At 45.2% G+C, this 14,147-nt stretch overlaps 1 protein-coding gene across 10 annotated transcripts in view; it reads left to right on the top strand.

Annotated features, from left to right (window-relative positions):
• Positions 1-14,147, top strand: part of TRAK1 (trafficking kinesin protein 1) — a 188,845-nt gene that overhangs the window by 83,046 nt on the left and 91,652 nt on the right. The window lies entirely within an intron of this gene.

Genomic DNA, 14,147 nt, shown 5'->3' with positions numbered 1-14,147 from the left:
CTGTGATCCGGCCATACAGCCTAGCAGGAGAGGGAAGGATTGGGGGGGATCTTCTGGCATGGCAAGATGGCTGCTGTCCCTGCCCCTTGCTGCTGCTTGGTTGTGAGGGTGGTCCGTCATATAGTCCTGCCCCTCTTCACCAATTGGTGGTTATGGCAGGGCCTCATAACAGGGCCCTTGAAGGCAGGCAGTGGTGAGGGGCAGGGCCGCATGACATACAGACCTCTCAGCCAAAAAGCGGTGAGTTGCGGGGCCACCAGGGCCCCTTGGGCAATCGGGGGAGGGGGTGCTGCCGTGCTTGGCCGCAAAAATGGCTGCCAGCCCTGCAGTCTGCTCATGAAATCAGCTGGCAGCCCCCTTCAGTTTAATAGACCCCTACTCATGTCCTGAAGAACTTGTCTAACTTTATTCCAGCTACATAGTTGGTCCAATAAAAGATATGACCCCAATAAAGCCTTGCCTCTCACATCATTACTTAGCATTTGCCCCTTAGATTTGTGAACTACTTGGAGTAAGTTCTTGCCCCTGTTGATATCTCAGTAAGTTGCACCTTCGTTGTGAATTAGGAATAACAAACTACAGTTGATTACAAATGAATTCAAACTGGTGCAAATAATGATAAACAAAAGATTTTAATCTTAAAGCTGTGAAGAAATCCCCTTCTGTCTGTCCCTGGATTTGGACATTCCAGCTACCCCTCTGTTTTTCACTCTGGCTGCTACTATTTTGTTCAATGTGGTCACCTAGGTGACCAGGCTGTAAAAGTTTCTGAGGGGAGGGGGCGCTCTTTCCCTTCTTTCGGCAGGATTTTGGGAACACAGAAGCCATGAGCCTCCAGAGAATCTCTTAATGAACTTGTAAGTAGAAATCTAGAATCTAGCTAGTAGATTTAAACCTAAGTAATTTAGACATGTATTAAAAGGGTCCCCAAACCCAATCTCTGTAAAGACCTGAAATGTGTATGTTTGATCAAAGTGTGTGGTTTTTTTTTTTTGGTTTTTTTTTAATTCCCTTTGTTCTACCCCCCACTCTCTTCCCCTGATCAATAAAGTTATCATGTTAGAGCATGCCTGGCTGTGCATTACTGAGGGGAGAGATGGGCCATTTCACTCCCTTTGCTTGGGTGGCTAAGGTGGGCTTGGCTTTTCACTTTCCTCTGGAATAGGAGGCTATCTTCTTGGATGCTTTAGGTGGAAAGAATCACCCAGTAATATTACAGCACCCCCCAAGGCTTGTAGGGTCTGTGTACCCCAGGCTGCCCAGAGCCTTAATGGAGACAAGTGCCCAGGTGGTGGCAGCTTTACCCCAAGCTTGTGGGTGTTTTCCAGGAAGGGGAACAGTCAGCAGTAGGCTCCCAAGGGGAGACACCAGAAGCATGGTTTTGGGCGTGGTGTGCAGAGGTGGGTGGCTCTGTGCAGTAGCGCCCCTTCTCAGATGTCACAAAAGCCATAGTACCATTGATTCTTCCCCAAGATGCTTTTTTCTTCTGTTTCAAAGGCAGTCTTACTAAGGAACACCTTAGAATTGAACAAGGATGTGTAAGATCATTCTGTAATTTTAAGAATGACTTTAGAGCTGTAGTACTTTACACTTTGTATCAGAATTGAAACTTAGCAACAATAGTGGAACTGTTCTTAGGATTTTATGTATTCTGTGCTTTATCAGTGATGCCTTTACTTTTTGCAATGCATTCTCAGTCTGTCTTGGCTGTTTAGGTCTAAAAAACATAATGAATCTATTTGTTCTTAATGCAGTTTAAATGTTTGTTTTGCCAGCATGCAGTTCATGTGCTAATAGTTTTTGTTCCTGTGGAGAGGAATGGGCTTTGATTATCCAAGTTTACTTTTTTCTTGGGAAGTACAAAAAATAAATTAATTTGATTGCATTGGCCAAGCGGGGAAAATTTTTTTCATATTTGAGCAAAATTAACACTACTTGATATCCTTACTGTACAGTAAACCACTACAGTTCTCTGTGTGTGTATGTGTGTGATCTGTATGTGGAAAGTTCTGAAAGCTGTTATGTCAAGTTGTTTAAAATAAGGGAGATGTCTGTATGTAAAATTTTAAAATTGGGAAATTTGTATAAAAACAGTTCAGTTCCTAAGACAGTATAACTTCTTGATCCTTAAGCATGAGGTCAGGCTCTTGTGCTTTTATCTAGCTCTTGGCTCAGCGAAAGTTCAGACAACCAGTGGCAACGTGTAGTTAGTGATCAGCCATGGGGGAACCACCCCTGACTTAGGTAGCACCAGTCACCCATGCAGACAAGTTTTTTCATTCAGCTTGGCTGCACAAAGTGTGTCAAACTTAAAGAGAAGAGAATGACATGCTGTAGCTGTACACACCCATGGCTACTGAAGTAGAATAAGCATTTACAGGCATATATGTTCTCCCTATTGATGCTGCTACATGGCAAAGAAGAGTTGTGATATTACATGCGACATAAGTCTCTATGTATGACCTTGGGAAAGAAGGTTCTTTTTTAAATGTCTATAAGGTGTGTTACACATAAGACTAGTAGAATTTTTTTCCCTCTTGAAACAACAGCGTTTTTTTAGTGGAAAAACTGAATTTTTGATAAACTTAAAAATGAAAATTGATGACAGAAAACCAGCATGGCACTGTGGGTCTTCATGCTCTGTCTATCTGTCTTTTCCTCTCCTTCCCTCCTTCTGTGAGCTAGCCCCCACAGTGAGAGAGCACCTCCCATGAATCGTTGGAATTGTGCAACTACCAAGATTCATTACCTGCCCCCCATCGTGGAGCGGAAAAACATGTGGATATGGACAACTGTTACATTTGTAATGCTACAAAATATGATTGTGCATGAGTACAAGCCATCTGTAGTGCTAAAGAAGTGGTCAAAGCGCTACAAAAAACCACAGGAACTTCTCTGTAGCACTTTTTCGTAGCATCACATGCTACATGTGTTTAGTTTTCTGCAGAGCTAGAGGGGTCTCTAGCACCCCCAGCATCCCAAAAGCCTTTGCTGTCCCTGCTCTTTTCCAAGTGGCTGGTTCCTTGAGCCCTCCCAGCTGGCAAGCTGTCGGGGAGTCCTGCTGGGACCCTAGCCAGTGCTCTACCAATAGCATCATTGTCACAGGACCATCTGCCACCACTGCCAGAGCCCAAGAGTGCTGGGAGAGTTCCCAACACCATTTGCCACAGCACATGTTTTTACTGAAGCACTTATAGTGCTACAAATAAACCAACTATCCATACCTGCGGTGTAGCCAGGAAGCCAGTCTGTGGGGAAAGAAGGGGAGAATGCAACTCGTAAGTAGGTTTGGCAGGATTCAGTTTTTATTGGTAAATGCTGATAAATGTTGATTTTCACCTCACACTCACAGACCAATGAAAAAGAATATTTCCATTGCTAATAAAGTTTAGAAAGGGCAGGACGTAAGAAAAATGATGCCTGGTGGACTATATGACAACAGACCAAGCAGTCCTACAAAACTATGCTGAATGTAGTTTGGACTGCAACTCCTAGAAACCCCAGGTAACTGGGAACAAAGAAAGAGGAAGTGACAAAGTAGATGAGGGAGCTATGGGCGAGTGGAATTGGAACTGATAGCAGCTCTGCCACTCAGCTGGTGGCTGTCCTATAGTAGCTATGTTTGTTGCAGTGGGCAGTTATACTGCAGTCCTCATAATTCAGATCAATAAAAATCAAAATAAATGCTTAAAAATAGACATCAATATTATCCATCAAAGTTATTAAAAAATAAAAATTGACTTTCGTGAAGCCTGCTCATAAGGCACTGAAGTGGTATTTCAGAATTAAAACCAAACCAGAGGAACACACTTTTCAGTTTTACATAAGAAGCCTCAACAATTAGTCTTATTTTTTTTTTAACTTCTTTGTTTTTAGAAAAACAAGTTTCTGACCCGTTTTAGTAAAAGTCACAGGACCTTGCCATGACAATATCCTAAAGCTTAGCTAGAACTGCTGAAGCAGCTTTTGAGACAGCACTCTTTAAATGTGCAAGGACTGGTATCTTCTTTCTTTCTTAGTAAAGAACACAAGATTCTGGAATTAGCTCTTTCAGCCAGCTCCACAACCAGAGGTTGAAGTACAGGAAGCAAATCCCAATATTTTTCATAGGCAAGTTAATGAATTTAAAGGCAGGCTTTTTCCCCCCACCTTTTGATAAGTCTTTTCTCTGAGTTGGAAAATTAGGCGCGTTTTATAAATTCTCACACACACTGTGTACGTAGTATTTTATATCAAAATCAGCAGAGTAATGTTCCATTTTCAAGAGTAGTAATTCTTGCCAGCAGCAGTAACCACAAATGAGCACTTGAGAAACCATCTACCATGTCCCTTTTGTAGAACTAAATGCATGTATGTATTGGTCGTTTAAGTGGTATAATTTAAGTGTTGGCTTGCTGAGTTCATCCAGTTGGAAGTACTGCATACTGTTTTCATCCTTCTCAGTTGATTGATCTGTAGAAGAACTGATAGCAAGGCTGAATTCTCTTAGACCTGTGGCAGCCGTTATTTCTGCAGAGATGCAGTGTTTGTAGCATTACAAAATAGTGCTGTGGGCAGTCATGTGTTTAGAGACCCCTGACTAGAAGGCAGCTAAAATCCCATAAAGTCATTCTCTCCAGCTAGAGCTTGGTAGGGGGCTGTTCCACAGCTCCCTTTGCCCTCAGGTGCGCTGCAGCAGCATTCCCTGGTCTTGGGCTGCCCACAAGCCCTGTAAAGTTCCCAGGTTGCAGGCAGCCCCATTACCCTTGCTGCACCCCCTAATCAGCCCTTATCACAGCCACTTGCATGGAGGTAAAGGTGAGGGAGTTCCCTGCAAGTGGTGGCAGGAGCTGATCAGGAGGCATAGACCTCCCTTTGCATTACAGGGTCCCTCTTATGGCTCATCAGGGGCAGCTTTGATAACTGCCTCTCACCACGTAAGAACTGGGGCTGCCGATTCCTGGGACCTTGTAGCCAGAGCACTGGCTCTTTGATGGAGAGTCCTAGCTGTTGGATTAGGACTTCTCACCAGAGCTGTCAAAACATGGGCAAGAGCTCATACCCTAACAGCTGTGCAGTACTGCAGGGGGCTCCACCCTGAATCCAGAGCACCAAACTGGGGGCAGCAGCATGGCAAGCAGAGCTGAAGACTGATTGTTGGACCATGCAGGGGGCAATGCTCCCAGAAAACTGGCTTCTGAATGGACTGTCAAGGAGCTAGTCACTCTCCCTCTCCCCCTCCCCTCTTCTCATCTCCCCCCCCAAGAGGGAGGAGAGGAGGGAAAGTGAAGGCCTATGTGATACTGGTGGACAGAAATCCTCGTCCAGACATAAATTCTTTGCAGAAAGCCTCCCTGAAAAAAAAAAGAGATTGCTGTTTTAAACAGTAATTTTTGTTGTTGTTGTGGACCCACCATTTTTGAGGGAGATATGCCATCTTTATCCTATGACAGACAACTTAAATATCTAGCTGGTCATTTTTTGTAGTGGGTAGATGGTACACAGACCATAATACATGTAATGCCATAATCAGCCTTACATCAGAATGTCTTCCTCCTTCTGATTATCCATAAGGATAGGCTTACAGCTGTGTTTCTTCCAATTTGTGTTTCTGCCTAAAGTGGGAGGAAAGCATCAAAAGACCATGTCAGCTCTAAGACAGAGAGCTGCAAGCATCCATTTCAGGATTGTTGTGGTCTTCCAAATCCCATGACCTGTCAACTGGGTAGGTAGTTCTAGGAAAAATATTATCATTTTGGCTTCCATCCTGGGACTGTTACCAGGTTTATGACCAGACCAGCAAGGAAAACCCTATTAGTCATAGCCTTTTAGTTGGCTGTGAGCCTAGATTTGCTTGAATGACAGCTTTCCAAAGCTGCTGGTCTCTCCTTCATTTAGCAGCCTCCTATAGCAGGGCTGTTTTGATATCAAACGGTTTTAGTGACTTGCATTCCAATATTTAGAGATGGGATGAAAGTTGATCACCAGAGAGCCCTCTAAAGACCCTGTCCTTCACCTTGAACTGCTCCTTTTTCTGGCTTCACATGGGCTTCAATAACAGAGAGACCTTGAGGAAGGTGAATTTTGTATACATATTATTTGCATCATCTGGGATACTTTCCTGTCCAGTTGATGTCCTGTGAGTGCTTAACATGCAGTCTGTGGGCCTTAGCAGCTACTTTCAAGCTGCCACACAGTGAGTGAGGTCCTGGGGGATTGCATATTGCCAATGCAGCCTGTGTGGCTGGGCAGGAGGCAAAGTGGTGGGGGGGAGTATGTGCTTTTTTTGGAGGGGTGGTAGAGATTGTGTGCCATGGGCAGGGAGGGATGCTGCATAGTCCATATGGCAAATGGATCTTGGGGGGGGGGCTGCCCCTGCAGCGTGTGGCCCATATAGTGTGTGGCCTGTGGCCCTAGGCTGTAACAAATTTGGACAGCCCTTCTGTAAGGGGCCAGTGGTTTTTACAAAGTATGCATGGTGTAGCTGCTGTCAGCTGAAGTAATTTCTAAGTGATCAAGACTGCTCTCCAAAAGATTGGCTACCGCTTTCTCTCCCCTAAAAAGTGCTGTATCAGCTCAGCTGTCATAGTTGTCTGAGGTCAAGGTCTAGTAGTCATTAACAGTACCTAAAGATAGTAGAGTGGGGTTTTGGTTATTTTCTGGAGAAGGGAGGGGAAGGGGGAGAAAAATATATTGACCAGTCTCTTACTTGAGATGCCATGTAATGTATAATTTTAAGGAAACTGTATATATGGAAGCCTCCAAACTTACCAGTTCTTGAAGTGCTTATGATTTTATCCAGGAGAGTCTTTTATGTTTATCTAGAATAACTATTAAAAAAAATAGGTATTACTTTTTTTTAGTATGAATTTTATACTTAATCTGTTTTAAAATATTTAGAATCAAACAGTTAAGAGACTTCTATCCCCTTTGGTTCATTCATAAAGTTTTATGTGATGTCATACTAAATTTTCACACAATTGCCCACTATGTTTCTGTGATACAGTCCTTGTGTTAGTGCACTGCGTAGCTGTATAAGGGAGTTGATACGGCTCCATAGCCAAACATGACTGTGACACTTGCTTGAAGTTCTTAAACAAAACAATAATCTCCATTGTATTATAGAACTGGACAGCATGCTGCTAATTTTAAAATTTTTAATATTTTAAAAATCAATGCTCTGAAACAACACCCATTCAGTTCCCACCCCCCAAGCTAGGGCTTTTGATTTATTTTTGTGTATTTTTGTGTAGTAAGTAGTGAATCAGAACTGCCACGTGTGCATTCAACTGTAGGCAGCATAAAGTTCATTTAATGTCTTGTATTGCACTTCAGCCTCCGGGCAGTTACAGTGCAAAAAACAAAAGCTGGCTTTTAATGAGATCATTTCTAGTGAGCTGGCACTAGCTGTTTCAGGTATGATTTTTTTTTTTTTTTTTAAATTATCATTATTTGAAAATCTAAAGTTAGCAGGTTGTCTTAAAAATGTTATCCAGCAAATTACTTTTTAAAACATGGATTGACTTTTATCTAACTAGTTATAGAAGGGATGCAGATGGGATGCAGTGTAGTAGGGTAGGATAGGACAGAGGAAAACTGAGTGTGAGAGGAAATGGGAGTCTTTGTGGCAGGCTGGTCTTCTGAACTCATTGTTATGAATCCTCCCACAGCTTCCCTTTTTGTTTTTTGAGGTTTATTTCTTTTCCTTTTCTGCCCACTTCTTCCTCTGTCCATGTCCTTTCATATAACCTTTTTTCTGCCTCCCCTCCCCTCCCCCTTCCCTGGTCAGACTCAGGGTATCCCCATATAATTTTAGTGACTAGAGTGGCATCCCACTTCAAAAACTAATTTATTTATTAAATTGCTCCCCTCCTTGGAGAGGGGACAGGCAGTGGAGGTGAGGGAGCAGTTAGGCAGGGGGAGCTTGAGCCTGCCCATATCTGCTTATCTTGTTACATCTAAAGCCTGAGCCTGTTTTTATCCACTTGTCTCCTCACACATCCTGCATCACCCTTCAAAGGATCTGGGAGCACCCAACCCTCTTGTGGACTGGCAGCCAACCTTTCACAGCCTGGGGGTTGAGAATTTTTGCTGTACAGCACCTTGACCTTTGGGAGTGGCAGCATGTGGGACTTGGAAAGGAAAGCTCCTCCTTTTGCAGATCCAGGGAGGGTAATAAGGGGCCACGATATGGATAAATGCTAAAGATCCTTGTGTCCAGGTAAAGAACACTGGCTTTGGGTAACTTTCATATCCCGCAACTTCTTAAGAAGGTCAAAAAATGTAAACAGTAGAGGTGCACTGATGCATTGGTCTGATATCAGATTGGCACCAATATAAAGAAAATTGTCTGCATTAGAAATCAGCCTGTTTTGGCCAGTAGATCGCCTGTGCATGTGCGCAGCCACAGCGCAGCATGTAGGTGGTGAGGAGCACAGCCTGGCAGCTTGGACAGCTGTATGTAGCTGGTAAGTCTGGTGAGGTGGATGGGGAAGGGAAAGGGTGTAGGGGGGCAGATCAAGCTCCCTGTGGTGAGGGAGGGAGTGGGACTGGGGCTGGGGCAAGCACTGCCCAGCCAGGGTGAAGCCATGGCTCATCTGGAGGGCATGGGGGGAGGGAGGAGCTGCTTCTGTCGCTGTCCACTACTCGTCTGGTGGCTTATCCACTTGTCCAGCAGTTCCTACCACTCCTCTGCGAGGGCATGGGGCAGGGGTGCCCCGAGATCTGCGCAGAACAGGGTGGGCTGGGGCTGCACAGGGCTCTTTGTGGTGAGAGCTGGGCCTTGCTGCACTCAGGGTGGGCAGTGGCAGTGCTGGGAGGGAGAGTTGGGGGGCTATGGTGAATTTTGGGGTGGCTGCAAGCCCTCCCCCCCCATAGTCCCCTCCCTGTGCTTCTGCAGCCCAGCCCTGCCCTGCCCCACACAGATCTGGGGGCATGTGCCTCTCCCATGTCCTCCTGGGGTGTGCACAGCAGCGGGAGCTGCCCCACCTCCCCACACCCCGTGGATGAGTCGCAGCTCTGTCCTACACCCCGCTTCGCCCCAGCTGGGCAGCGCCTGCCCTAGCCTCAGCCCCACTCCTTCCCTTACCACAGGGTTCTTGATCTGCCCCCACACACCCCTTCCCTCCCCTCTCCCTCTCCACAACAACAGACTTGCTAGCCAGACACAGCTGTCTCAGAAATCAGATTGGTATCAGCCAATATGCCTCCTTAAAAATTGGCTATCGGTATTGGCCCCCAAAATCTCTATGCTATGGCATCCTTGAATGCCTTGAAATCCTTCCAAGAGTACCCCAGGGTGCTACACAATGTTAGACTGTCAGGTGCACAAGCATAAGAAAACCAGAGATTTCAGATAAGAAACCATAATGTTAAAAACATTTTGATCTGTTGGAGTCTTTTTGAGCACTTTGCAATAGAAAACTGCCTTATTATTTTTCTGTAGTCAAGAAACAAGTGAAAACTAAGATCTGTCATTTTCAAGGGCTGTCTCAACCCTAACGAGGGATGCCTCAAATCTGAGCAGGTTGAGAACCGCTGACGTACAAAAAAAATGTGTAAAAGGTTTCTACTTGCTAGAAAGGCTGTTCTTTTACAGTGAGTGTGTTTAAACGCCAGGTGGCAATATTTGCCATCATAATATTTGGCAATGAGATGGAAAATACTTTAAACCCTGAAATAAAGGGCTAACAGAAGCTCCCTGAAGATTCAGAATAATTGGAAAGTATATTAAGGATGGTCTTGGATGATATGTTTTGCATTCTATTCAACAGAAATGGACAAGCTTGTGGAGGTCAATCACCTAATTTAATTCTGAAAATCTTGGTTATGTCTCTTCCCAACTGTGCTTAGGCTGAGGGACAGTTAGAGAAAAGAAATGCTGTAAATTCAGGCAGCCTATGGGGTGCAAAGTGCAGGGCACATTGCTGCCAAGTTTAGTGCAGCTACATATGAGGGGTTTTTGTTTTTTTTTTTGTCTGGTGAAGTGTTTCCCCTTCTGCCTCTGTTTCTTTCAGTGTTCCCTCATTCTTTTCTCTTATGTTAACCCCACCCCCTGCCTGCTTGCTGACTTGTCTTCACTCTACTGCTGGCTGCTCTGTGCAGAGCTTGCTGAGCAAGGGCTAGTAATGCTGCTGAGACGCTTACTGTGGAATGTGGGTCTCTGGGCCAGCCCACTCCCTTTTCGAGTTTAGTTTTTTTAGCCTGTTTTGAAATCTTGGCTTGGTTACAGTCTGAACTAAGTTGCCCTTCTGGTTGGTTAGTGTTTAATGTCTGAACTCTCACAGGTCTCTTTGAAGTCAAATAGTTCTTTTTCATTAGTCACTGATTAAAGATAGGTGATTAAAGATGGGTGGGAAAATCACTTGCTCATGTTGTAATCTAGAATGTACTCTTTTATAAGCCCATGGATTGGTAGTGGATGGAAAAAACAGCTACCTCGGAGGGAAGAATACTCATTAGTTGGGAAATTCTACATCACCAACAAGATTGCTAAATCTTCCTTTGCCTGTGAGGGCCCTGCCTGATGACATAACAGATGAAGCTTGCCTGAAAAGGTTAATTGTGAGAAGTTACTTACTGAGATTAATTTGAAGGAGACTTGAGCGCAGACCAGGATAGGGAAAAAAGAGGTAAAAGAATACTTAAAGGCAGTCAAATTGGTAGGGTTGGAAGACATTCACTGTACAGTTCGTAAGGCCTTAGCCAAAGCAGTCGCTGAACCTTTGAGTGCTCATAAATGTCTGGTGAGGTCCCAGAGGGAGAAGGACAAACATAGTATCTATCTTATTTTAAATAGCCGGGCTAGTAGGGACACGGAGAACCTAGGATTGTATATACCACTCAGCCTACCATGAGGATCCAGAAAGAAATTGATAGGATTTGTTCTTGAAAAACTAATGAATTAGTTATAAACTACTCTTAATTTCCTCCTCTTACAAAACAAAGATAAGGGTTACACTAAGAGGGGGAAGCCTGCAGCTGTAATAATCTTGACCTTAAAGGAGCCTGTAACATAGTCCCATGTTGTTCTCATAAGCCAGTGAAATTTGGTGTAGAGGAAAGCTCCATAAAAATGATTTCACAGCTAGCTAATTGGAAAATGTATACTCCAAAAGGAGTTATCAGTAAACTGATGTCAAACTGAGAAGACCTCTAAAGTGGGTTCCACAGGCATCTGACTGTGACTCTCTCTCTCTTTTTTTTTTTTAAACTAGAACAGATTTTAATGTATGGTCCAACTTTACTTACTTTGTCATTTCTACTAATGGTCCACTGGAGAAACCTATGTAAAGTGATGATTTACAGTAATAAAGAAAACTACAGTGCAACCGTCTATGACTGCCAGGGGACATCTCGATGAAACTATAATACAGCATCTAATTAAATGCTATTTCAAAGCCTAAAAGATCTGAAGTCGTCTGGGTAAAGAAAATGTATTGCTTATATTAGTTTGATATTTGTGAAGTTCAAATAAATAATTATATTTATAGGTTTCTTTCATTTGGATTATGTGGGAGGGAGGTTGAAAATTATACTTTTTTAGAGGAAGATCTTAAAGGAAGTTGTATATATGGACATTTATAGATAAGAGATTCAGCTCATCAAAGGGGAAAAAAACATTAAAAAGTGGATTTGGTACAAGGTTTGTAAACAGATGAAGCACTAGTGCAGAGATTCTCAATCAGGGTGCTTACACATGATTCATAAGATACACCCAGAGATTTCAGACAGTACTCCATAGTGCCAAACACATTCTGACAAGTTTTGGTTCTCTGAAAAAAGAAAAAAAAATATAAAGAAATTCTCCATGGTTGAAAAACAAGTAAAAGCTTACACTCGCTGCCAGATTCACTCCCTTCTACCCCACATTTCCATTGGCAATGGACATTGGTGGCAAAGGTGAGCGAAGGCTGTAGCCCTTGGCACAGAACAGGAGGACTGGGACTCTTCAGGGGTGGCAAGAGGGGATCTGTTGCCTGTGGCAGCAACCAGGTTGCAAACCACAGTCTGTTGTTCGTAAAGATTATTAATCCTTATCTTGAGGTATAGTTTCATAGTTTGTAGGGTCGGAAGGGACCTGAGCAGATCATTGAGTCTGACCCCTTGCCATGGCAGGAAAGAGTACTGGCGTCAAACAACCCCAGCAGGGTGTACATTTAGCCTCCTCTTAAAGACCCCCAGGGTAGGAGCCAAAACCACTTCTCTTGGAAGTTGGTTTCAGATCCTAGCCACCCTGACTGTGAAGTAGCGCCTCCTGATATCTAGCCTGAATCTACCCTCTGCCAGCTTGTCACCATTATTCCTAGTCACTCCAGGTAGTGCTCGGGGGGGAACAGAGATTCCCTCAGTGCCTGCTGGTCCCCTCTGACTAGTTTGTAACAGGCCACTAGATCCCCCCTCAGCCTTCTCTTGTGGAGGCTGAATAGGTTCAGGTCCCGTAGCCTCTCCCTTGTAGGGCCTGCCCTGCTGCCCCCTGATCATGTGAGTGGCCCTCCTCCGGACCCTCTCCATGTTGTCAACATCCCTCCTGAAGTGCGGCGCCCAGAAGTGGATGCAGTACTCCAGCTGTGGCCTGACCAGTGCCGCATAGAGGGGGAGGATCACCTCCGTGGACCTGCTCGAGTTGCATCTGTGGATGCATGACAAGGTGCGGTTGGCCTTCCTGACTGTATCCCTACACTATCAGCCCATGGTCATCTTGGCATCAGTGGATGACTCCAAGATCCTTTTCTGCCTCTGTACTGATGAGAAGGGTGTTCCCCAGCCTGTAGATATGGTGCTGGTTGTTCCTCCCCAGGTGCATCACCTTGCATTTGTCAGTGTTGAATCCCATCCTATTCTCATCCACCCACCCCTGTAACCTGTCTAGGTCTGATTGCAGCCTATTCCTCCCTTCTAGCATGCCCACTTCTCCCCACATCTTAGTGTCATCAGCAAATTTGGACAGGGTGCTTTTTACCCCCTTGTCCAAGTCACCGATGAAGATGTTGAACAGTGTGGGCCTGAGGACCGAGCCCTGGGGGACCCCACTGCCCACATCCCTCCAGGTCAAAAATGACCTATTCACTACCAGTCTGCGTGTGGCCCTCCAGCCAGTTGGCTACCCATTTGACTGTGTGGGTGTTGACACCACAGTTCCCCAGTTTCTTAATGAGAATGGGGTGAGAGACCGTGTCGAAGGCCTTCCGAAAGTCCAGGAAGACTATGTCCACTGCTACCCCTGCATCTAAGGATTTGGTGACCTGGTCGTAGAAGGCCACCAGGTTGGTCTGACAGGACCTGCCTCTAATGAACCCGTGTTGATTGCCCCTAAGCATAATGTCCCTTGTTGGCCCCTTGTGAACACATACCAGAATAATTCTCAAAAAGCTTCCCCATGATTGAGGTAAGACTAACTGGCCTATAGTTTCCTAGGTCTGCCTTGGCCTTCCTGACCACCCCCCTGCATCCCCAAGCAACCGCAGTATAATCCTCCCTGGTGATGGCCCCTCCCTTCCATTGGGTGTACGCCTCCCTTTTAGCTAGGAGACATTCCCGGATGCTTTTAGTGAGCCATGGGGGCTTTTGTGCCCTCCTGCCCCCTTTGATCCATGTTGGGATTACCTCCCTTTGGGCTTGGAGGATTGTCTCCTTAAGGAGCAACCACTATTCTTGGACACCTGGCTCCCTTCCCCTCCGGGACCTCAGTGCTTCCCTGACTATTTTCCTTAGCTCATTGAAGTCCACCCTCCTGAAATCTAGGTCTGCTGCCTTGATGCAGGCCTTTGCCACCTTGCACTGGATGGTGAATTCCAGCAGGCAATGATCACTGTTGCCCAGGTGGTTGAGCACCTGCAGCCCCCTCACCAGGTCATCACTAGTGGCCAGCACCAGGTCCAAGAAGGTGTCTCCCTTGGTGGGGCTGTGCACCTCCTGGGTTAGGTGGAGGTCCTGCATTCTGGCTAGGAACCTAAGTGAGCGGTCAGACCTGGCTGACTGCTCTTCCCAGCAGATGTCTGGAAACTTCAAGTCACCCATGTATGTAGTACTCTCTCTCATTCACAGATGAACATACAGGTTTACTAAATGAACTGGACAAACAAATGCATGCTGAGGGCATTTACAATATTTTCTAAGTCAGGGTTGTCAACCGGGGGTATGCTTATGCTCTGCATCCGGCTGCCAGG

This window comes from Crocodylus siamensis, chromosome 5 (assembly GCF_052110815.1).
Source record: "Crocodylus siamensis isolate JL-2025a chromosome 5, ASM5211081v1, whole genome shotgun sequence".
NCBI lineage: Eukaryota > Metazoa > Chordata > Crocodylia > Crocodylidae > Crocodylus > Crocodylus siamensis.
Note: the sequence above shows the minus strand (reverse complement) of the source record. Positions and strands in the feature narration are given on the sequence as shown.